Raw genomic sequence first — 26,363 nt, 5'->3', positions numbered from 1 at the left:
TTCTTGGCATGGTCATTTGGTATGTATAGCTTTGCAAACTGTGTGTATGAATCAGAAAACCAAGTTTGGACCAGAGAGAAGGGGAAACTGTGTTATGGCTTTCTATCAACACAGTGAGATCAGTCCATGGAGGCTGGAATTATCACAATGTGACTAGCCAAGGCAGTGAAATCCAGTGGCAAGTGCCTTGAGAATATTTGGCATTTTGAGGCTAGTACATATCTCATGAATGAAAATTGAAAGTACAGTAACATTTTGGTTTGCACATTTTATTGGCATTCAGCAGCAGACTTCCCAGAAGTGAAATAGGAAGAAATCTAGATTAAACTGGTGGGAAAAATGGACTCATAGTTGTAATAGTTTCAAAACATGCAAAAGATACCTAATTCACTGTGGTATTTATATGACATGATTTTTCACTCAATACATTTGTGTTTGCTTCTTCAATGTAAAACACTGCTTTATGATAAGTTCAGTCTGAGCAACAAAAGAATTGGAAAAGCACTTAAGATATTTTAATTCTATTCTTGATTATTTTTAATGTTCACATGGTTCTCTTGTTTATGCTTCTAGAAAAACTAGTTTCAAGGATTGCAAAACTCACTGAAACTTCACTTCTTGTAAGTATCATTAGGAGTAGAGAAACAGAAAATGAGAGAGGTGGTGTCAAAAGGAGGAAAGGGAGGGAAAATAGAAGTTTAAGGAATAGCAGAATATTTTCAGTAGTGGAAGTAAAGGGCTGCTAAAGATTTACATGATTGGAATTCTTTCACTGCAGCCAAAGCACTGAGACCATAATTCACATGGAGGAAGATTGAAGTTCCGAAAGACTACTCAGTTTGATTACGCGCATGAAAAATTGCTTCAGTGATCAGCTGGAAAGTGACAGCTTATGGAAAGATTTGGCCACCATCTAGAAGAGAAAACTGGGGACATAAAACTAGCTGCACAAATACAATTCCCAATTCATTAGAGATTGTGTATTTTAAAAGGATTATAAAATACTGCTGAGTGTGATGCGTGTTTGGGCATCACCCTTTTACTCTCTCATTAGCACTGTCAAAAGTCATGCCAGTATACTTCTTACACTGGCATTCTATTTCAGTGCTAATCTTCTTTTTCTGTATTACTGTAGTGGAAAGGATAATTTCCACGTATCCTCTTGTCTTTTAATTGAGAGCCTGAAAACATCACTTCAAGGCATATTCTCTTCAAAAAAATAATTTTGCTCTCTACTTGTTTTCTATCTGCCCTTAACCCTTACTTCAATGCATTTTTAACAAAGCTATAAATGTTAAGTAACTGCAGGGCTTGGGTCTTTTGGCTGCCTCTCAACCGCTTGCTGGGTTTCATTTCCATTATTTTTATTCCACCAGAACAAAGTGAAATAAATCTTTGCCTGTATATCACAGTATTTAGGTAAAAATAAAATCTAAAGCAGAAAGGGGGTTTTCTGAAGACCTGTTGCTCTCTGGGAAATGTTACAAACTGTATATTGTTCTGTTTATTCCTTTCCTCTAACTTTTAGTACAAGCTCACCTGTTGCAAATATGATCTGCTTAACTGAACATGAAAAACTAAATAGGACTGACAACATTTAATCAGAGATGATCTTTCATATGCTAATATGTTCCACACAAGATCTGCAATTCTAAGCAGAACAATGGTAACCAGAAAAGTCTGGTTTCTGACATGACTGATTCTAGTTCTTAGGTGCATTGTTCTCTAAGTTGATTTAGTCCATCCATGATTACTACAAATCTCTTTGTTACTCCCCTGTATCATGGCTTGTGAAGTATGCTCAGTTTAGGATTAGTCAATGAAGGATTAGTACTAACATAGGAGATTTCTGTCATTTCAGCTTGAGATGCCTGACAGATCTGCTTGATTCAGGCAGAAAACAAAATTGTTGACTTTATGCAGCACGGTCCCTGGAACAGCTTAACAACTTGCTCGTGTCAGATGCCATAAAGAATCATTTTCCTTTCATGGGCACACATATAGTATTAGAGAATTAAAAAATATTCCATGTGAAAGAGTGTGATGAGTTGGCAACTCATTACAACTGACCAGTAACTAAAGCATCCACCAAGCTGTCTTCACTTGTCCTTCAGAAGGGTGGAGAAAAAACTAGAAGAGCAAAAGTGAAAAAAATCATGGTTCAGGATGAAGACAGTTTAATTTATGAAGATGCACGTGGACACAGAGCAAGATAAGGAATTTATTCACTACTTCCCACAGACAGGCAGGTGTCTGGAAAATCAGGCCTCAGTAGATGTAGTAGTTACTTGGGAATATGAACAGTATAACAGTGACTGTCTCCACTTCCTCCTTTCCCTGAGCTTTTCATGTATGATATCACTCTTAAGTCAGTTCAGGTTAGATGCATCAACAGTGCTCCCACCCAGCTCCCTACACAGCCCCAGCCTACTCACTGAGTGAGTTAGAGAGTGGGAGAAAGAGAAGACCTTGATGCTGTGTAAGCACTGCTCAGCACCAGCAAAAACACTGGTGTGTTAACAATACTGTGTTAGATACAAATTGAAAACAATACCACAGAAGCTTACTGTGAAAAAATTAACGTTATCCCAGCCAAACCCAGTACAAATAGCTATAGGAAATAATCTAAACTGAAAAACAGCATTCAAGCAATCTCTGAGATTTTCCTATACTATGTTATCAATGTGTGCCTACCTATGCATGGCTATAGTTCTCTCTTGGGAAAGGTGTCTCAAACGCATTTGGAAATAGGAGTCTACTTTCTGAGTGTCTCTCTATTTGCTGGTACTCACCAGTCATAAATAAGTACCCTCAGTGCAAATCTTAAACGTTTTCTAGATTTTCTCACATTTAAAGAGACCATGTGTTTTCTTTGTATTTTGAATTTTTACAGACTGCTCTTCAGGATATTTCTTTATTTATTTTATGCAGAATAGTAATGATTAGCACTGGCATAAAACTTAAGGATTAAAAAAGCAGAAGAAACAAAGAAAGAGATTTACAGAGTGCTTGAATTCTAGCTGATAAGAATTGTTTGTAAATATGTGTCACCTGCTGTAAGTACCACTAGTCAGAGCTTTCTGGCCTTTAATTCAGACTACATTTTTTTCCTCTTCTTGCTTTAGTATGTATCAGTATTTATCTGAGATCATCATCTTACACATGTTCTCTGTTTTGTTTGCTTGCTTTTTATTAACAAAAGACTTATTCCCTACCATGGCACTGTGACAGCCTACGAATGTTAACAAGTATCACTTAGTAAATTTGAGCTTTGGGAATATCTTTGTCTATTATTGTTGAACTAGACCTGATGAGCCTGGAAAGAAGGCTTTAAAGAGTTTGACTAATTGACATTCTTTTTTACCTGGACAATCTTGTCATTTTACAGGGAAAGAAAGTGTGACATTAACAAATTTTAACACTTCGTTACAGAGTATTTGTTAGGAAATGACACATGAAGCCTTCTCTATTTCAGCAGATTATCACCGAGAATGCATTTTGCTTTTGAATTCAGGGGATGATGTTAAATTTAGTATTAGTTCAGAAGCACTCAATGCAATTTACAATGACAATCAAAAATAATGAATAATATATCATCCATTAATAACCATCCATCCATTTAAAAGTTTCATCCTAATGCATTCTGGAAATCTGAAAATTAATTATGCAAAACCCTGAATGAATATAAAATTGAAATGCTTAAGAATTTAAATGATGCAATTAAAAGTTATTGCATTTAACTCAAAGTTATTTTGTTCTAATACCTATTCATCAATCTTAATTTCAGTACAAACATTTAGAAACAGAATCAGTTCTTATATCTTGTCAAAACATTGGGAATTTGAACAAAGACTATTCTTCTACTTGAATTATATTATTTTCAGCCAGGAATTTAAAGTCTTTATTTAAAAAGAAGTGGCCTTTTAAGGACAGATTACAATGTTCATCAGAATTTCAGAATTAGCAGAGTGAGGTCTGTGGTGTTTCTTAAAAAAAAATTAAAGATCCAACAACAAAGACTGGTCTAAACCAATAACAGTCATAGCTAATACTCCTATGTAATAACCAGGCCAAAACTCTAACTGCCAATAGGCCTACTTTTATATTCTGAGTACTCAAGTGCTAAATTAAACTGTGCATTAATATGCTGGGTTTTTGGTGTGTGTATAATGTATCCACACATTATGTTATATTATTCTTACTGGATAAAATCTAGCACTTAATCAAGGTTTTAAGCATAATACTTTATGTTTTAAAGCCATATTTTAAGCAGTCGATTGCTGTTACTGAATTTTGTGCTTCAAGTTATTTAGCCTGGTGTTTGCATCCATTTGTTTATATTTCTTCAGTGGGAGGAGTTTGGTTTCATTATTATTCTTCTTTTATTTGGAAAGTAGAATAGTGAGTTCAGCAACATATAAACAGCTATGTGCTTGATGATTTAAAGTGGTGTTTTGTTTTCTCATTCTCTTTAGTGACTAACATACTTGAGTGCTGAAACACTAAAGAAAAGGAAGACCCTTTCTAATGTATGGATGCAGACTGACCGTTGTAAAATGTCATTGCGCTCCACTAGAAAGGTAATCAATGTCCTAAATTCAATCACACAAGAAAGGGGAAAAAGTTCTGCAATCTCATCAGAAATACAGGAATAAATATTTAGTTTCCTTCCCCTTATCCTCTGACACCAAGACTTTTTGAATGCAATGCATTAGCCTTTTGCATTAGTTTATTGATCTTTTAATGTAAGATCTAACTTGCTTCAGGGGCACTATAAATACAACATTGCAAAAGTCCTACAATATCAATATTAATTTATTTTTATTGATTAGTTGCCTAAATTCTGAGCATTGAATTAATGTATGTTGAATAACTACTTCAATTAATGAAGTTGAAATTGGCTCAAACAATCTACGGAAATGTTCTCTACTACAAAAAAAGTTTATTTTCTTACAGTCTGCAATTAGTTTCTTAATTTGACTTAGCCTTGGAACTTCACTAGAGGTTGTCCAATAAGAAAACAAATACTATTTATAAACTTCCATTATTTACAAAACATCTTTATTTTATGTCCCTTACCAAAGCACTGAAATTACTAAATGAATTTGACTGATTCAGTAGATTTCAGAAAGTTAAATTTTAGAAGATGAGTTTCAAATCTTGTTTTTCTCTATGATTGTTTTAGTGCACAAAGTACATCTATTTATTTCCATATATGTCTGTTATTCATGGTTATGCTGATAGAATGCTTTTGTGAGTATTTGTTCAGAAATATAGTAAAGGTGTTATGAGTCTTTTTCACTCTTTGTAAAGACACTCTCACATGTCTTTATAGCTCTTGTTTCTTAGGTAACATTTCACCTCTATGTATTTGATATAGCAGCCAATAAACCACTATTAGTTGAAGACAGGCTGAGGGAGCTGGGCTCATTCAGCCTGGAGAAGAGAAGGCTATGAGGAAACCTCATTACAGCCTTCTGGTATTTAAAAGGGAGTTATAAAAAAGAATGGGGGAATTCACTTTTTACAAGGGTAAATAGTGATGGGAGAAAAGGGAATGGAAGGAAGGTTTAGTCTGAATGTCAGGGAAGTTCTTCACAAAGAGAATGGTGAGGCGCTGGAACAGGCTGCCCAGAGAGGCTGTGGATGCTCCATCCATGGAGGTGTTCAAGGCCAGGTTGGATGGGGCCCTGGGCAGCCTGGTCTAGTACCAGATTTGGAGGTTGGTGGCCCTGCCTGGAGGAGGGCGAGTTGGAACTTGATGGTCCTTTGGGTTCCTTCCAACCCAAGCCATTCTGTAATTCTATGATTACTCAGTAAAGAGAAGTTGAAATATTCGGACTAAATTACCTGTATTCCAATATGTTTATTTCACTCTTATCCTCTTGTACTTGAATTCTTATTTCAACAAAGTTCTATGCTTACATCCGGCAGTGCACTTAATTTAGACAATTTTTTTTAAAATATTTTTTCATCAAAAACTTCCCATGTAGTAAAAGAATGAAACAATTTTGGATAAAATACACTCTCTTTTCTATTCTAGATAAGAAATTTCAAAAATTTGTATATTTTCTAAACTAGATACTTTCCAAAATAGTTTATTTTCCCTTTTTATTTTCTTCCTTTCCAACTGTTACTGTAGGCTTTATATTTTCTCATGAGAATTCTTCTCATAAAATAATGTATCAAACTCAAAAATTATAATTACTCGTTCAGAAAGAAGCAAAAGAAATACAGACATGGATTTCCCAAGATACAAAACCCCTAATGGGAGATGAAAATTGATAGGCCTTCATAGATGGCCTAGGACGTACACACACGCTAACATGAGACTTACTGGGAATGTATGTGATAGGCAGCTTAAACGTAAATGAAAGTAAGCTTTTAAAGCATATTCAGAAAACTGACAGAACAGTATGACTAACTATATTATAGTTTGTGTAGCACACTTCTGTTAAAAAAAATTCCTTTTACAATCATCTTAAAACCAGTTCTAGCTTTTATTTCTAAAACCTAAGACTGCATGATTTTGTTCTGAGTTCCAGCCTTCACAAAGTAAAAATTATATTCTGCCCCATAACTAGAGAACCGTGATACTGACAACATGTTCAGTGTGAACAGAGATAAAATCATAGATGGAACTGACATTAAATTTCTCTTTAAGTTATGAAAAATAACTTTTGGACATACTTTTCTAAGAATTTAACATTTGAATATCATTCTTTTATTGTTTTCAACTTAGTTGCAATTTTAAATTCTCAGGATCACAATGCTTTTCCATTTTAGAAATAGCCTTGATAGTTCTGAAAGGCCTCTCTTTTTATTACAGTATTTGTAAATTCGCTCTTTTGATGAACGTGAAGATATTTGTCTTTTAAACATATTATGGAAAACTCAGAGAACGAGAATCCGGAGGTTTGGGTGTGCATTAATCTTTCAGATGAGTTGGGCAGAAGTTACGTTTGGTGTGTGATAGGATATTATCATGAGCAATTCTTTTCATGCAAAGAAATAAAGGAATCATGTATGATCTTTATAATTTTATTTAGATAGGACTTGCATGGGTGACATCTAACAGTATGGTGTACTTACAATATTATCATTTCAATCACCACAGAAAAATAATCTAATCTTTAGAGAAAAGAAGAAAGGATTAGGTAGTTCATGTGATTCTGCGTGATTTTCACTATTTCGTATGTTTTTAAATATAATATTTTACTATATTTTCTTATATTTTTAGTGTTGTTATATTATTAAAATTTAGTATATTCACTTATTTGACAGTATAAACTGTATGTATTTCCATCCCTATGAAGGGCTACCCAGTTTATCTGTGCATATTTTTGTCTTAATTGTGAATGGAAATGCTGAATTTGATTTGAAATAAATGCGTCAGCTCCTATAACCAGTATGAAGTGTAAATACAGAGTAGTATACCAAATCAGAACAGTCGTCAATCAAGTTTTTTTTGGGCTGGCAAGCAGCAATGGTCTATAAATGGAAGATTTGACTACAAAAAAGACTTAATGGATAGTGAATCTTCTTTTCCTCCTTTTTAACCTCTCCTCTGTGAAACTAACCTAATTGATTGGTCTCTCTTAGTGGATACATCTATCTCATCCAGAGAAGTTCTTGATGCAGCCTGCATGTAACTCACAGTAGAATTTGACTTTAACAGGTCTCTAACTCATATATACTTTGTGCTTGGAAGATAGCGATCATAGTAGACTACTGTTTCCTATTTACCTAAATCTTGCAATGTTTATAATTGTTACAGCAAGTCATCCAAGTGGCAATCATCAAATAAGTGGAAAGAAGCACCTCTGGTTTTCCATTCTCCTTTTAAATCTATCAGATACTTCAACTCAGGCAACTGCCAGCAGTTTAAAATCAATGCACAACAACAATACACACACACATACAAGCATCTCTGTTACCACTGAAAAATTTATTGATCTTGACAAGGATCAGTTAACTTTTTGAGAGAAAGTTTGTTAATGTCAATTCTTACAAACAGTTTAGAAAAGAAAAAAGCAATTTGCAGTTTGCCTCTAGGCTTTGAATTTTTTGTTCGTTTGAGAAAAATGTGCTTGAAGATAAAGCTTAGGTGAAACAATTTAGTCTTTCAGAATAGTGTCATAGATTCATAGAATCACTAAACGGCTTGGCTTGAGACGGAACTCAAGGATCATCTAATTTCAATGCCATTGGCATGGAAGAGATGTTCAGAATTGGATGTTCCATCCAATATATTCAAATATATTATATTCACTAACAGCTCAGTAAAGCTTATGCCAGCTGGAACAGTCTTTATTTCCAAATCTAACAGTAGTCTTCTTGGTTACAGAATATATCTACAAATATGCTTCCATTTTGTGGCTCTGTCTTGTGTGCATCTTACCTCTATCTTATGCTCTTCTTCTTCAAAGTTTCCCATCTGCATGATGGGAAAATAAATTACAATATGGTGGCTGAAATTCAAGTACATTGCAGTATACATGGAAATAGCTGACAACCAACCACAAAATTTAATCAGCTGGTTTCTGTGAGGCATGAATAAGAGGAAATTTTAAATGGATAACTAGAGCAAACAGTTAGGTTGAATGACTTTTATGTTCATGAAGTTAATGTTCTAATTTAAATATATGTTCATAAAATGGTAATTTACAATTTAATGTTTAGATAAACACTATTAATTGAAGAGAAAACAAAATATATCTTTTTTAACAATTCACATTCCCCGTATCCAGACAACAGAGGAACATCATAGCAGCTAGCTCTCTTTGAGAGAAAGGGTTAACTGGCTGATCATTTTGCAGTTTAGAAGAAATGCAGTTTGCTGTGGTATTTTTTGTTTGCTTCTTTGTTTTATTTTGTTTGTGTTAATGAGGAAAAAAAGTCAGATATTAATGGAATGTTGAGTTTTAACGTTCAGTTTAGATTAGTTTGGAAAAAAACATCTTCTTAGTAGTCTGTCTGTTGATGTGAATATTTGGATGGAACAGCAATGAGCTACCCACTGCATACTATTTCAGAAAAATATGGCCTTGAAGTTTGCTGCTTTTACTGTCCTAAATGTATAATGTGGGACAGCCTCATTTTGGTTGCATTAATGAAAACATCACATCACCACACGTTTTAAGTTCTTATGTATGAGTCAGAACATTACCTTTGCTCAAGCGCTTGTCACGTTGTATGGAACTTAGCAACATACATCGCACAGACTTAAGTCTGCAGTTAGTAACTAAGTTATGCCATGCCTTCTTGGTCTGATGATAAATATGGAGATTTAGAGAAACTTTCCTCAGACAAAATTAAACCAGTAAAATCAATGAATGTTATGGAGAGTGATAACATGAGAAGCTCCAGGATTTGGAAGGACCCAAACAAGGACCCCAACTGTTTCTTGTTCTAAGTCAACAGATAGAAATAATAAACTCAAGGAAAACTTTTGAAATGTTTTCTTTGCCAAACAGTACCACTTCAATTCTGCTTAGAAAATTTTCTACCACCTGTATTCAAGGAAGTAATTTTCTATGGCTAGTCGAATATCTGTAGAAGAGTATGTGTTACATCAGCTTGTTACATGATCAGTGCAACAATACAGCTAATGATCATGATCAAACCTAATGGCATAGAGTTGGTAGCTTAAGTGTGTGCTGTCTTGTAATTTCTTACTGAAATAACCCAATCAAGCAAGGTCACTTTCTACCACATACAAGTGTGGTCTTTTGACTTCTGACGTATTTTAGTAATACAAATGGTTCTGAAAAGTAATATTAGTTTAAATCAGTCATGTCTTAGTATACTGTATGACGCACTGCAGTCCTGTGTGATTGATATTGCCTATACTGCAGAGCTCTCAGTGAAAAATTAGCTAGGAAAATGGGTGAAAAAAGGTTACTTCTTTCAAATTTCAGTTAAGATCTTTTCTACAAGTGCAACTGGTTTAAAGGATTATCAAGACTAGATTATATAGTTTAAGATTTTGTGATCCTTGAAGAGTAAGTAATTTAGGCAGAAGTATTTTCTGGCATTCTGCCTGTAAGAGTATGTTCTATTTCATTGTGCTCATGAGTTCAAGCCTGACTGGAGGTGTAACTCAGGCAAAGGATGGAGCAAGACTGAGTTCTTCTTGCAGCAGGTTTACAAAGCTCAAATTCTCAACAGTGTCCACTTAAACAGATCATTTCTGTTCCCCAAAGTGCAAATGTGGTGCTTTCTTGTTCTGGCAGCCTGTCTGTTTAGCTGATCAGTGGAGAAGAAGATACTCCATTTCAGCTACTCCATTTTTTCAGATACTCCATTTTTGTCCCAAAACAAAGTATTCCTCTATGCATGCTTTCAGTGAGAAAACTCCTGGTTCCCTTCTAAATTTAGTTGAATTTATACTCACAAACAAATATAAATAGATTATTTAAACCTCTCTAAATTGTTTTAAAGGAGAAAGCACATGAATTCATCAATGATATAGGATTTGAAAACTTGAGCTTTTATCTTGAAATCTATCATGGGCCTACCGAACATCATAAACATTTCATTACCTCATGCCACTTGCTTTATTTATAAAGTAGAGATAATAAAGCCACTTACTTTGTAAAATGTTTTGAGATCTAGGAGTTTCACGAAAATATTAGTTTGTATTACTGTCAGCAAACCTACCAATAATAAAAACCGTCGTAATATAAGCTGTCATTTGAGAATTTCGTTTAAATTCTTTAAATAAGGCCAGTTGTCTGTTGCTCTGCAAACAGTAGCATAAACCATTGGCCTGCTGTAGCTGCATGTTGTTGTGCTTCTCCTCCCTCTTGTTCCTGAGAAATCTGTTCTATTTTAGTGAGTCAGACAAGAATGTTGACTTGTAAACAGTTACGTGAAAACATAAATCTATGTGCAAACTTTTTTGTTTATAGTTTTTGCTGACTGGCTGAAAGCGAGGTCACAGTAAGTTCAGAGAGCTGAATATATATATGAAATAATTAAACCAAAAAATAAATCTTAAGAAAAATTACACAAAAAATACCAAGCTTCCCAATCTTGCCTTCATATATCTCAAATGTAATAGTTTTCATTAAAACATGATTTCATATACATGAAATTATATGTATTTTCCAGATTTATGCATCAAGGTATTTTCAGGCAGCATCAAAATTAATATATGAAAGCAATTAATTTCAGTCCCTAGAGTTGTTACAATTTCCATGAGACTGAAATGTCACAGTGGTACCAAAGCCAAAAACAGTGGCAGAATTCTCTTACTGGTACTAGTACCAGAGGATGGATGTCCAGAGTAAAGAATTCTGCTGTACACACTTTGCTTTTGCTCATGTAAGTAGCTCGTCTGTCACTTTTGGTTATAAATGTGTGTATATAAGACTAAAGTCTGTATTGTATTTTTAGAACGTTCAAGAGTACAAAGAACATTGTTTATATAATCATTCAAAAGTTTTAGATGATCATCGTTCATTTCTAAGCCAGGAATCAAATGTAATAGTTGGGAAGTACCAATCATACATTTATGGAGCTGGATTGGCCTTAGACTTCATTGTAGTGTGGGTTTTTTGTTTGTTTTTTTTTTGGAATGCTTTTTCTTATAATGACCTAAGATGTACAGAAAAGTAAACAGGCTTTCTTGGTTATTGTGAATGCATCATAGAAATACAGAAATACAGAGGAGGGGAATTTTAACATGTGGTATTTTACAATCAATCTATCTTCTGTCATTATTGTGGGATTGCCCTCTGAAATCTGAGGTGGAGTGACTGTGCCTGTATGTTACAACAGGTTCTGTTTTAAACTGTAAACACAGTAGGGGCAAGTGGGAGGAGCATATTTGAAATACTTTTCATTTCATCATAATGGAGATTTGTCTTTATTGCACCTTACTTTCTGTCTTTTGAGTTGTATTTGCATCTTGAATCTGAACTCGTTTGAGGCATGTAACTGTTCCTTACAACACTCACCTTTTATTCAAACAAACTTGGTCCATATACTCACTGTATGCAGTCTGTATTTTATTTTAATGTCCTAAGCTGGATTCAGTCACTTAATTGAACCTGTTCCAAATGCAAAAAATTCATCCAAAGTTTATATTCATTGTAACTGATGTTAATGGGATTGGCAAAACACAAAAATCCCATATATAGAGACCGAAATGAATATAGCAGATGGATACATTGTGTTACTTACATTATGGCTGTGTTTCTCAAACAAGGTCTATAAATTCACACATTTCAGTGTGAATTGTGTATTTTATACAGAATGAAAGAGGAAACAACATTTAAAAAAAAAAAGTATTTTCCCTAATTTGGAGTGTTTTGAGTTAGGCCATTCACTAAGTGTTTACTGTGGTTTTAAATTTTATATTAACGCTTGTTGGAAAACATGTTTTTTTACAAATTCAGGCTATGTGGAGACACCTATTTCTCTTTGACTGAAATAAAGAGTTCTTTATTCTAATTTTGAAGAATGAAATACATGAAAAAAGTAGTCCAGCAACTTTAGGATCAAAACTGCTTTCTGAATAGATTTTCTCTCGTCTTTTTCTTTTCCTTTTTTCTTCCATGGGGATTAGGAACCCCAGCTGTTTTCTGCTGATTAAAATATTTCTGTATCTCAAAGTTATTTTAATACTGCATTTCCAGTGTTAAAATAAAGCTCTTCAACGTGTCAGCAAGATCTTTCATAAATTGTACCATTGTTATGAACTTGTGGTGAGAGCACTACGCAAAACTGGTTTGGTTGTCAGTCATCATTCTGCTCATGCTTTCTGTGCACATAGATTTAGCTGAGCTGTCAGTAATATATTTAAAACATCCACTGGAGCACCCACAATGTATTTTCAAAATCAAGAGGGCATTAAACTTATGATTTCAAAAAGTAATGAACAGATACATAAAAGTGACCAGGTTTTTAATATTTGCTCATATGGTGGGATTTTCTCATAATAGAATTTAAATCAGATTTCAAAAAAGCACAGAGTCAAAGGAAAAGACACAGGATCTACTTACATTGGTTTTGATTTCATTTTTTATGTGCAATTTATTGCTTTCAAAAATCAGCACTTCTGATTATTCAGAATTAGTAGTTTTGGAAAATGTCATTTTCCATTCTAATTATTATTGTGTCTTAACTGATGTCAAAATGACTTTTTCTCCCCTTTTATTGAACACAAAAAAACTTTTTAGGATTATCAACTTTCACCAGTTCTGAAATCCTAGTGAAGCTTTATTACTGGGTAATTGAGACTTGCAAGTATGCAACTCATGAGATGAGGTCTTTGACAGAAATACTATTATCTTTTACATACCATTTTACACACATGATGTAAAAGGGTTTTATGTTTTTCTTAAAGACTAATTCCTTGTCTTTTTCTCTTTTTCTTTTTCAATCTAATAATTTCAAAGAATATAATTTTAATATATAAAAGTTTGCTCGTCATTTTCCTCAGTACCTACAAGTTTCTAACTTTTACTTAACGCATTGAGTCACTTTGGTAAATATACTACTGAAACATTATTTATCAAATCTTCTAGTGTTGTAGTTTCTGTCTTACTATTCAATGTGGTGGTTAATAAAACCCTGTACTTGGTGAACTAAGCAAAAAAAAAATTGAAATCTTATTGAAAAAAATAGAAAAGATAGAGAAAACTCTCACAGACCTATGCGTTAAAATACTCTGGCTTTAAATGAACGGTGGCCTTGGGCAGATTACCTGTGAATTAATGGAAGGAGACTACTGGAAATACTTACCAAAAATTGATGAGTTGCTAGTATATGCTATAAAATACCAACTGCAATTAATAGCTTTTGAAATTCAGGAACCTTTTAAATATTGACACAAATATGTTTAGAATGGCTGTAAGGGATCTGAAACAAAAAAAATATAAGAGGGAGAGTGAGGGATGGAGGAACTTTGAAACTGAAAATACAATATGAAAGCAAATTAAATTGCTGTTCTTTCAACTGAGCTCGCTCTTATTAGATTGAATTACTGCAAAAAGTGCTAGTGCAGAAAAACAAAGTAGAACTGTAACAGAAACTAGTGTGTAGCGTAACATTTTTTAATTCAATTTAAATAAAGGATGGTTTGAACAGCTGCAATTTTTATAAACCAACAACTCACAAGTACTGACTAAAATGGTAGTAGTGCAGATTTGAAGCTGTTCCAATGATACTGAAAAATAAAAATAAGATGCCAAGAATAGATGAAGAAATGTAAAAAAGGAGTAGATTTTCTTGAATAAGAATTTCAAGATCAGAATGTCAGCTACCCCTTCTTGGAAATCAAACAAGGATAGTGCCATGCTAAATATGTTTGAAGTCAAACTTTTTGGACAAAGCTGTTAGATTCTCCTACCAGTTCTGATTTGGAACAAAAGTCAGAAAGAGAATGTACACGTCACTTCCTTTCTGTCTTTCTTATTCTCCATCTTTCAAGAGCACATCTTAATATGATGAATTATGACCAAAGAGTTATGCGTCAAAAATTGTCCATGTATATTGCAAGAAAATGATGCAAAGAGAGCAATTTTTTTGAAAGCACAGAAAGGTCACAAACTTATTTAAAACACTTCATAATGCTGCGAGAATGACACAGAATCATAAAATTGTTTGAGATGGAAAGGACCTTAAAGGTCATCTGGTCCCTGCAGTGAACAGGGACACTTAATGCTAGATCAGGTTGCTCAGACCCCATCCAGCCTGACCTTGAGTGTCTCCAAGTATGGGGCACCTGCCACCTCTCTGGGCAACCTGTTTTGGTGCCTCACCATCCTTATTGTAAAAAACTGGATGAAACCAGTCTTGGACTACAGTTAAGATATTAAGTTGTTCTTCATTTACTAGTAAATATACACGTAATTCAGTAGAATCTATCTAACATATCCATGTCAGAAAACATTGCTTCATGGATGTAATTTGTAAATTTGTGATATTATGGGATATTGGGATATCAGTTTCCAAAATATGGTGAAAGTAGACTCTAATTCTTCTAAGTGCAGTGAATAAATGCCTGTTTTTAATAATCCTATATTTTTCACACTGCTCAGAGATCATCATAAGTTCTTGAGAAAGAGATTTTTTTTGCTGTAAATGCTTAGAAAATGGCCTATTTTCTAGTATTACCATACTGTAGGTACCTGAGATTAGGGGAGAAGGAAGAATATGTTCTTAAAAGAGTCAAGAAGCGTCTTTAAATTCTTGATGACCAGCTGTCTCAAAATGCTGACAGAACAGTGCTAGTAACAACTAACAAATGCTTCTTTCATTTCAAAAAATAATTAGTAAATCAAAGCCTTCTCAGTATACTTAGTGAAGAATCTACTGTGAGAATCAATTGTGTAGATGGTACTCAGTATAGAAGCATTCTGCTTTTCCTGGGTTATTACTGTAGTCAAGAGGCAATTCTCCAAAAGTAGTCCAAAACTAGATTGTGTTATAGTTTAGTGAAATGCGAATGTGCTTCAAATGAGAAATTTTTCTGCTATTCTTTAGACAACTTCATTAACTTTCTTTTCATTATTCTAGTATTCAGTCTTGATTTCTCCTCATATTTACAGATATACCATCAAAAACAGTTCACTAGACTGTGCTGTAGGAATTTATCAGCTGGAAGGCTGTACCACATCTGCACAAGAAACTGGATCTTAGTTATCATTGTACCATCGTTGCTTGACATGGATTCTTGCCTTTATTCTGACTGTCAAAGCTGCAGAAAGAACATCAGTAGTAGGGGGGAATTTATGCCTTCTGGGCACTGGACACTGTGTAGAGAATTCTAAGTTATTCCTGGAGAGCTTTGACATCAACACAGCAGAGGTATTGATCTACTGTGACTGGGTGTCAGCTTGATCCATTGATATCAGCAGAACAAAAACATAACCACAGTTTTAAGGTCTTGAGGGTGTGAGAATCCAAATAATGACCCTATTAAATGTGCTTTTCAGAGAAAGGTAGTCTTTCACCAGAGATTCCATACAGAAGTTTTTAAGATGTCATGCTTGGTTTGTACATTGTTAGTATTCCAATTTCTTTTTCATTAAGAACCATCTGCAATTAGGGATGGAAATAGAGGAACCAATGAGCTAAAGAACTAGCCTACTCTTGTTTTTGTTAGAGCAATTGAAAGAAGAAAAGGTCAAGTAAAGGAGACTTTCTTTTTTTTTTTATTAAACAAAGAAATTGCATTTATTCATTTAAAGAAAAAAGCTTTTACTGTAATTTTGGTGGATTTGCCTAAAAGGACAATGTTACCAGGGCATTCCTTCATTCTCTTTAGACATTATTATATCTATAATTCTTGGCAGTGTATCACATTAAACTAAGTATGTACAACTTACCTGTAGTCTTTTATCACAAATGATCTAGTATGGGTAATAAATTCTGCAAATCTGAGGTTGCATAAAATAGAGATCAAAATAACCAGTCACTCACAAAACCTGATCAAGCCTGGAATATAACAAGAATTTTGACAGGAACGAAAGGAAAATATGGTTCATTTAATCTTTTATAAATTGATAAACTCTTCCAGCTTTAAAGAATGACCCTTGCAAAGCAAAATAAAAAAATCCATCTTTTGTCACTTTGGTGAGATTTATATGTGAAAGCTGATGATTTTTTTCTGCAGTATTGCCAGTCTGCTTTTGAGATCAATGCCAGTGAAATATTTTGTTTACAATTTAACCTCCATTTCCCCTAGAATTTGAGATTTTTAATACTAAGAGTACTTACATTTAACTCTATTGATCCAATGGTAAATCAAATGGCAAAAAAACCACAGTTGTATTACTTTGTTAAAATACTGTCAATAGGGAGAAAAATTCTTTATTAAAACAGGATATGTTGCACTGAAATGAAAAGCAAGTTTCATTTCAAAAATGATCTTTAAAAAAAACAGAGAAAGACCTTCACATAGGTAGATTTATTTGATGTACATTGTAAAAAGGTAATAAAACTGAAATCATGTATTGAATTTATTTTATGTAGTATAAAGACAAAAGACTCCTGAAAGTTTAAAGTAGACATAAAATGTGCTTGTGATAGTTTTGTTTTAAAATATCTTTTTCTTTCTGTAAGCAGTTCACTTATAACTTCCCTGGTTTTGAGATGTTTTCTGTTTTTTTTTTGCTTCCTGCAAATCCTCTGTTGATCTCTGAAATAGGACACAGGGACACAATGAACACTTGGATAAAGAACTTCAGGAAAAAAAAAGGGACTCAATTCAATGAAGTCTATTAAATAAGTAAAAACTTTCAAGGAGGAATTTCCAAGGTAGAATAAACTAATGTTTCAGCCAGATTAACATAATTGGAGAAATTACTGATTTAATGGGTTGATAAAATTCTTATCACAATTATTAAGCACATTAATTCCTCTCAGTCTGCTTGCCAAGGGCTCAAGGGGAGTTCTGGAATTGATTTCAGTAAGGCAAGAATACACTTTCAGAAAAATAAGGGAAGTCATATAAAAGTTTCTTCTTGTATGAGGTGACCAAATGTAATATGAAAAAAAATATAATGTATGTAATAGAAAAGGATATTCAGCACAAATGATTTTAAATACAATTTGAAGGATTTGGATCAGTGCCATCCTCTTAACATATCTCTAGATATTCAAATTCGAGCAGCTTGCAAAAATAAATTCTATACTGCTTATCCATCTGCAATTATTTTCTTTAATATGACATTGGCTATTTATGCTGGAGGCCACATGAGAAAATTGTTTTTTTTTATGATGAATCTAGATCTGCTACAAATAGTACAGCATGATTTCTTATAATCAGCTAACTGTATCAAGAATAATAATTGATGCAACAAATAAAAACTCTAAAGAATTCATAACAGATTTTCATGTCCTATGTTTTAGATACATTTTACTTTTAGAAATATTCAGTCATTCCTTAAACTCACTGAAGTACTGTACTTTGGCTCTGAAGCTCTGAATGGGAAGCAAGGCAGAGCTATACCTCACCACAGGAGGACTAGGCACACTGTAACTCAGACTAACTGTGGCCTACTATCGTGGTTTTTGTACAAGTGTTGTGTTGACCTAATCTCCAAACCCTTGGAGCTTTTTTCAGTGCTTTGTGAATCTCTCATCACAAGTGAACACAAGTTCACTTGTTCAAGTTATTTAAACTAAAGCTGTAGTATTTCCTTATAATGAGAGTAGAATTTTAAAATTCATTGAGAATGAATTTCTGAAGTTGGGCATGTACCTGTTGGTACACATTGGCATGTACCTGTTGATCTGTTGAAAAGCTGCAGATTGGACAAGTTACAGTCTCTGAAGCAAAATATATGACTGTATGATAATATTTGGTGATACCAAATCTAATTGGTTCCTCCTTATATCAGTATCAGTATTCCATTGATGCAGAGAAATGTGGGATAAAATTTCCCATTTTACAATGGGAAACATACACACATTGCAGGTGTGTGGGATATATTCTTATACTTGATGGATAGTAATTAAAGAACTCTCTCCTGAATTATATCGCTTACACAGACACCCAAAAGTAGAATCTGGTTTTAATCACAGACCTGATTTTGCAGTAGAAGTTTACTCAAATACACCTCAACCCTTCTCTGCAATTTTGTGGTGGTGTCAGATGAAGCTCCAACTAAAGAAGAAGCAAAAAGGGCTAGATAGATGTCTTATAGAAATAGCTTTTGAAAGCTCTCTACTGGTCTTCTTGTTTCTGGGTTGGAGAGTGTTGATTGTGAGTGTTGTGGCTACTAGTAGTGGAAAAATGCTCATGAACATACCTTGGCCATCCTTCCTTCTGTAGTAGGACCTGCTTCACTGCACATAAGGCTATTTGTAAGATATCTGCAGGAGGCTACAGTTAAGAAGGATATCTGCCAGAGGATTGCTCAAACTAAGGTGTTCAGTTCCCCATTTTCTGAGGGACAGGAGTCTGCTGCCTGAACTTGCTTTCTCTTTTTTTTCACTGAGCTTGCCCTTTGTTTTTTTCCTTATGATGTACAGGAATTTGTATCTATCTACAGAAATGATAAGACAAAGAAGACAGAGAAACTTGTGACACTACTTACATATTTTCATTTAACTTATATGTCTTTGGTTTGGCATTTATTAAGTTTTGTTAGTGAAGTTTGTACTAATTTTGTTATGACACTCTATGGAAGTATTTTATTTAAACAATGAAATTTGCCTTTAAATCTATTTCTGTTACCAAATTAATTACTCCAGTTCAAGAAGATGAGCTAGAAAAACTGGCCAAAGAAATCTGCTTGGTGAGCTGTTGAGACATGAAAATTTTCTTTTGGTTCAAGAGATAAAGATAAAAAGATGAAGAAATTCTAGTGTAGATGACAACACATATCAATGAGATTCTATGCCAATACTGAATTAATATGTGGCTCAAATTCAGAAAGTTTAAAAGTCTGCTAGATAAGAGCTGAAGAGCTGGATTTTACAGTTCAAGAAATTAAACTGTCATTAAAAAGCACTTAGCTTATTAAATAAATATGAAAAAAATACTAGAAATAATTGAGAAAAAAGAAAATACAAAAGCAAAACCAATGCATATTACATAGTTTAAGAAAGTTACTTCTATGTGTATCACTCTTAGTAAAAGCAAAAGTCAAGATTACCATAATTCAAAACAGACAGAAAAAAATGTTTAACCTAAAATTTGAAATGTTACAAAGAAGCTTATGAAAGAAGCTCATATCTTAGGAGCAAATATCACTTATCTGTTTATTTTCTTATGCTTCTCGTGGTGATTTCTTGCTGTTACTGATCAACTCTGTTCTGCTTAGCATGCAGACATAAACATGACGCAGAAACTGCAACTCTGTCTATGGCCAGGTGAAATAAAAATTTGTTCTTGCTGTTTCCATCAATGTTTTTGAAGGGGGTAATAAAGCTGTCAAGAAAAAAATAAAATAGAATTAGTGATTCACAGAAAATATGAATTGTTCCTAATCTTGACTTTGGTCTAGATATCTCCGAAGTCGCAATTTCCAAAGTTCCTATTAACTGAAAGCAGACAGAATCTCATTTCAAAACACCAAAACATGAAATGAAGCAGACTTCATTGCGGCTTCATTGGTATTCCTACCACTTATACTGCTGCTGTTGACTCAGAGGCTGAGTAGAATACTAATGCTACTGAGCAGTCTGGTGTTCCCAAAATCTATCATTCTGGGTAGTATATCCCAATGTGAGTACATTCTTATCTTTACTTTCAAACTGGGATCTTGAATCTTTTTTTAATTCCAAAATCCCTGAATCTGGAGCAGGTGGACATTTCCATTAGTGGGGGAACTACCTTGACAAACATCAACATTCAGATGCTTTGGATAAATAGAATGTTGTTACAAAATCACGAAGCACAGAATTCTAGCATTAACAAGGGTTAGTGCCCCTATGAGTTTCAGCGAAGTATTTTATTTACTCATATGTATGTCCCAGATCTATCAAATTCTGCCAAGTCAACCTCAAAAGGCCATATTTTACTTCTGTACAGTGATGGCTTACATACCTCTGACCAGTCTCCAGAACAGGTCCTGGGAACTCTTCATCAGTAGGCAGCAAATGTGTGGAACAACTGAAAAAGTCTCTGAAAGAGCATTGAGAGATAGAAATCATGACCCAAATACAGCTAGGCCAAGACATTGAGAGAACACACATAAAAATATTTGAGGAGATATTATGGTGAGATATTTTGGTGATATACTCTGTTGAAATATTTTAATAAGCTTGTGTCGCTGATTTAAGATTTTAATGGGCTCTCTTCCTGTCTTCTTAATTCTCACTCATCTTCAACAGTCTTCTCGGAGCTGTGACTGTCCTATGTTTGTTACTAGCTTACATATTTTTGCTTAACCTGTAAATCACATATCAGAGTCGAACTAAATACTCGTAACAGAAAACAGCTTCATCATTTTTGCTTTCAAAATACTTCCCCTACTTTTTAACAGAAACCATTTTAGTGCTATATCAGTGCAAGCAGAATCATTTTTAAGAAGGTTCATGATATCAAAAGTAGATTAAAGCTGACATTCTGAATGTAGGTCCTTTGAGCTGAGGAAAAGATTGTTAAAAATACTTTTAATTATTAAAAAAATGCTTAGGTGACTTATACTAAACTAGTGTTTTATGGCTGAGTAATGCACATTCACTAGGAGAGTTCACATACATTAATCTGTACATCAGGATGCTGATCAGCCAACTTCCACAGTTTACCAAGATAGCATGTTAACACTGAATTTGACTTATCTTCAAAGTTTTGTAAGTCAAGTGCAATAACAGCTCCACTTGGTTTTCATTTTTCTTTATTTAACTAAATAAGAGTGTTAGCAAAATTGCATTTTGTATCATTGCTGTGCAGACCAACAGTGAAAGTATAAAGCTGTCATTTATGACCATGATTTTAATCTAGCTGGATAAATTGGACAACAATATATTTTATGACAGTCACAGTAGCTAACCTACAAAAGATGTTTAAGAAGCATAAATTAGCCATATGTCTGAGTTTTTCATTAACAGCATCTTAATATGAACATTGATCTTGCTGAACACGGCAATAACAATGTTTGAAATGGTCTATTATGCTTAGATGTGCATTTTCAATTTCAGAAGATATTAAAAGTTGTTGAGCCTTAACAAATAAACAACGTGAGGGTACCAAGTAGTTAAGAGCCAACTATCATACTGCTTTGAATTAGTATTAACTTTTTTGATTTCAGAGGAAGATTCTGCCTTCCATTGCCTTATGAAGATAAGTGCATAGTGACATGCAATGGGCACATCAACGTAAACAATAGCAATATCATGTCATGAAGTCCTGTGCTCTTCTCAATATGATCGTTGGCAGTTGAGAAAAAAAAAACTGTATCTGTGCTTTTGTGAGCATTCAAGTAATACTCAGATAAAGTTTTATGATTAGGGAATAAACACAGGCGAGTCAGAGCAGGAGTTTATTTGTAATTTGCATTCATTAAACTTGACTACAGTGCGACTCTAGAGCAATGTGTTAGCTGAATGCTAACCTGCTGCTCTTATGCCATTGACACTGATGTAAATGTAGATATATACATTTTATCCTTAAGTATAAGGCTGAAAGTTTCAAAATTAAAGCTATAATATTTAAAAATAAAAAGAGCACAATATAAGAACAGACTCCCCTTGTTTTAATCAAAGATGTGGAAGTTCATCATATGAAATGCTTATGTGTAATTTTTAGTTATTTTCAATAATTAACAGTTGAAGCTATGTAAACCAAAGTAAGGAATACGCTAAAACTTGCAAGAGCAAAATTTAATTGCCTATTTGAGGGTGAGGAAAAAAGAAGAAATTCTTTCACTATTTTCACTACTAGCATTTCACAGGTTTCCTTAGGGTATTTATAATTCTTCTTTCTTTATGCCCTATAAAAACTTTGATAGCATGTTACAGAACATAGAAGAGACTTTTATATACTTCTTCAGGATAGATAGAAGCAAAATTATGGACTCAGTAGCAAGCATTGTAGAAAGCACAGCAAAAAATATCACTCAGAAAAACCATCAGGATGCTGTTGCTTCCCGTTCTCTTTAATAAAAATTGACAGGCAAAAAACTATACTGTACAGTTTCTAAATCATAAGATGTTTACTGGAACAATTGGTGGAGTAACTGAGCCTTGGTTTGTGCTATTTTCTGCTTCTGTCTAATTCTCTGTAAGTTACAGTTCTTTTTGCTTGTTAATGGCAATGAAAACAGTCAGTGACAAGATGGATCAGTTATCTAACTCACATTATTCTGTGTTTCCTGTGTAAAAGACATAGGCATAGATTTGTCTTAAAAATCGCATAGTATGTTAAGATGGCAACATTTAGGTAGATAGATATTCTTAGACTGTCTTTAACAGTTTAATCTGACCTCAAATCATTTTTTATTCCAGCATTTAGAATGTTTTCTTGAGTTCTGATGATTCCTAAACCTGATAAAATGATAATATACCCTAAAGTATTTTTTTGTTTGTTATCGGGGTTGTCCTTCTGTGATTTGTTTGTATGTTGTTTTTTCTCTCAGATGACTGTAAATGGTCAAAATATTTTTAGATGTATTCCAGATCAAATTATGACCTAGATACTTCACAATATGCACCATATTACCTTGGTAGTTAGGTGGAAGCAAGTAATCAAATTTGTATTATTTTTTACAAGCAATATTATCAATTGCAAATTATGTTGATGATATGAATGCAAAAATTTGCTTATTATTAAATTTTAAATGGTGACACTACACCAATATTGCATTTTGAAATATTTGTAATACAGCTTGTTGCTGTCTTGAAAACTGTCTAACAAGGACTGTTGCTCTTTCATTTGCAATATATTTGGCATTACTATGGTGTGAGGAATAGAAAAAAAAAACACACACAAAATTACTCCCTTTGGATGTATATAATTTATTATATTTGATGGAAAAATTACGTGTGGATTTTTTAAAAATAAAACTTGTTTAGTTCTATGTCATCTAACTGACAAGTAGTTTTTGTTTTTTTTCTATAAATGTTATTGGTTTACTTTTCAAAACTGCATGCATTTCAGAGTCATTAAAAAAAGAGCTTTAAGAACTCCGTTCTTTCATGTTACACTAGAATTGGTTTTATGTCCTTCATTTTTCTCATGTTTTATATCTGACAGACTAGTATGAGCAGTTGAGAAGTTTATTCTGCATAAACTGCAATAAGAATTAGGGCAGTTATTCTAACATTGATCCTTGAAAGAATGTATGTACACTCATTCCAGACTGTGTAAATTCTCTTTTCTTCAAGAGTTAGATGCTGATTATCAAGTCTCATTGTAATTATCTTAGCCAATTGGAAGCAGTAATTTAGATATATTTATTTAGCTACAATGTAATATCATTATCACTGGCCCTTTCCAGTGTGGTACAGAACAAATAGCAGATACTTAGATGAATACAGGAGATAAAATCATGTCTATATATGAAATAATTTGTTATATAGGACAGTTTCTGGCTAGTACAGACAACAGTTCAGAGTTTCTTTTTTTAACACTTCAATGATGGTTGAAGTTGTTTCATAAAATTTGTGGAGAAATTCAGGATCTGTTGGCTGAGATACTATATAAATATTAAATAATATTTTAGTGCACTACAAGATGATGTCACTAAAAACTGCCTTTGGCAAAGATTCAGAGGTCTTGCTGAGACTTGGAAATTAGCATAGTGCAGTTGGTTTCAGCTGTTTGCTCCTCTCTGACCAGCTTTCCAGTCTTCAGATTGTTCTTATGAGAAACAGCAGCATCCTCCAGTGCTTTCTTTGAGGGAATTCCACTTACCAGTTCTCTGAAACTTTTCATTTTCTTTCTGATTCAGTTGAGTTATTCTGATATTCTGTAGTTTTCTCAGCAGTTCACCACAGTCAGAGGAAAGGGGAAGCCGTGTTTGAACAGAACTCCTCCCAGATCACAGGTTACCTAGACTGGACTAAATTTTCCAAGAACTCTGCTGAAGTCTTTCTTTGGATGTTTCCAAGGAAACATTACTTTCTGAGCAGAGAAACCCCAATTTTTAATGTCTTTAAGGCTTATCCTTCACAGAACAGTCAATGAGACATCAAAGTTTATTCATATGTAGACACGACAAACATTTACAGCTTTTTTAACAACTAATTAAACTGCGTAGTAGTTTTCTTCTGTACATGCCATTTCCTTACTGAACTTACAGGTACAAAAACAGGCTGGATTAACGCCACAGTTTGACAGGTAGAAGTTTAGAATGAAAAGAAATTTTAAATCAACAAAGTATTGGTTAGCATTGGTTAGCATTTGAAAAAATCAGTTCATTCTTACCTTTGTTTAGTGAAAAATGACTGAGGTATTTTCCTTAAAATGAGAGATATGTGATAACTGTCATTTATTTCCCTTTTGAATTCTCATTTTACAAAGATGAAATAGGAGAAAGTGTGGGAAAAAAAAAGAAAAAGAAAAAATGAATGTGAATCTGTGTTCTATTTTGGTTTCTGAATATTGAAAAAAAACTAAAATTCCCCCCTCCCCTCTATTTTTTCTTCATTTTAGGCCCTGAATGAAATGCCTACTTTTCCAGCCAGCATCGGACAATAAATATTCCTTTAGAACTGTTTATACTTTCTTTTTGAGCCCTGATGAGAAATCCTGGAAATTTACTAGATTATATCTAATATTACTTTAATAATACTTTAATATTACTTTTTAGTCAACTCAGCTTGCAAACAATGCAGCGTGGTAAAATTACACGTTACTCATAAATTCAAATAAAAGAACATTGAGAATTGCCAAACTAATAAAATGATTTTTATTGACTTCTATCCACTTTCCTGTCCACTTTCTATACATCTAACTGTATAATGAGCAGAAATGAGAAATTCCTGTGACCTATCAGAAACACCCTGAATGGTCTCAATATTTCGCTACAGTTAACAGAGCAAAATCAGAAAGGAATACTTTCAGGAATATTGCTGAGATGGCTAAACAGCAAACTTACTTTTTTTTCCTGAAGTCGGCAAGTGAATGCCTATATTCTTTTGCTAAACTACATTATATGATTAATCACTCTCCCTGAAAATCTTTAAAGTAGCAGAAGAAATGTGTAGATCTTTTTCAAACTATTTTCCCATACCAATTAATTGTATGAGGTGAGTAAGCAGCGTTGACAGCCTCGACATATCAAATATGGCCGGTCAATGAGTTCTTTACCTAGGAATTTGTAGAAAGGGAAAGTGAATGCATAGATTTTTGAGAAGGGAAACTAACCAGTAATGTGATCTTAAATTATTATCTGCAGGAAGTTGCTACTTTTTTGTGCATTATCATTTACCTTGACATTTTCTCAGATACATACTTGGTACTAGCAAATGCTGACCAGGGTAAACTCAGGTCTCAGAATCTACAAAATGACAAGCAGTATTTCTTAACAGTTTTGCTGTCAGAAAGATGAATGTAGCTGATTCGTAAAAGAAAACCTGCCTGCATCGGAGAGATTAGGGATAGCACTGCTTAATAACTCTATAGGGCTGCAGAGTTCAACCTTTGTGTTTTGTGTGCAATTAAAATTCATCTTTGCTGGTTTTCTCAGTAAACCTGCCCCAAAATTGTAGCTAAGCAGATATAAATAAATACTATTAGTGCTTTCATCCTCTATCAGAACTCTCAGCTTTCATAATCTGCAGATGGATAGTTCTGAAAAAAAATACAGATTAATTAGAGTTATGACTGAAAATTTAAGCTTTGAAATAAGAGATTGTTAGCAGGTACACTGAGTTTCAAAAGGCACACATTGCAGGGAAGATAGCAGTTAGGACTTCATGGAAATATGAGCAGAAATAGCATCAAATCCCAATTA

General features: G+C 33.7%; 1 long non-coding RNA gene across 1 annotated transcript in view; it reads left to right on the top strand.

Annotated features, from left to right (window-relative positions):
* The window catches only part of LOC116216566, a 146,594-nt gene that overhangs the window by 5,423 nt on the left and 114,808 nt on the right, over nucleotides 1-26,363 (top strand). The window contains exon 2 of the long non-coding RNA XR_004159603.1: nucleotides 4,476-4,580. This is a non-coding gene — a long non-coding RNA (uncharacterized LOC116216566). The remainder of the gene's footprint in view (nucleotides 1-4,475; nucleotides 4,581-26,363) is intronic.

Source organism: Meleagris gallopavo, chromosome 4, assembly GCF_000146605.3.
Source record: "Meleagris gallopavo isolate NT-WF06-2002-E0010 breed Aviagen turkey brand Nicholas breeding stock chromosome 4, Turkey_5.1, whole genome shotgun sequence".
In the NCBI taxonomy this organism is placed as follows: domain Eukaryota; kingdom Metazoa; phylum Chordata; class Aves; order Galliformes; family Phasianidae; genus Meleagris; species Meleagris gallopavo.
Note: the sequence above shows the minus strand (reverse complement) of the source record. Positions and strands in the feature narration are given on the sequence as shown.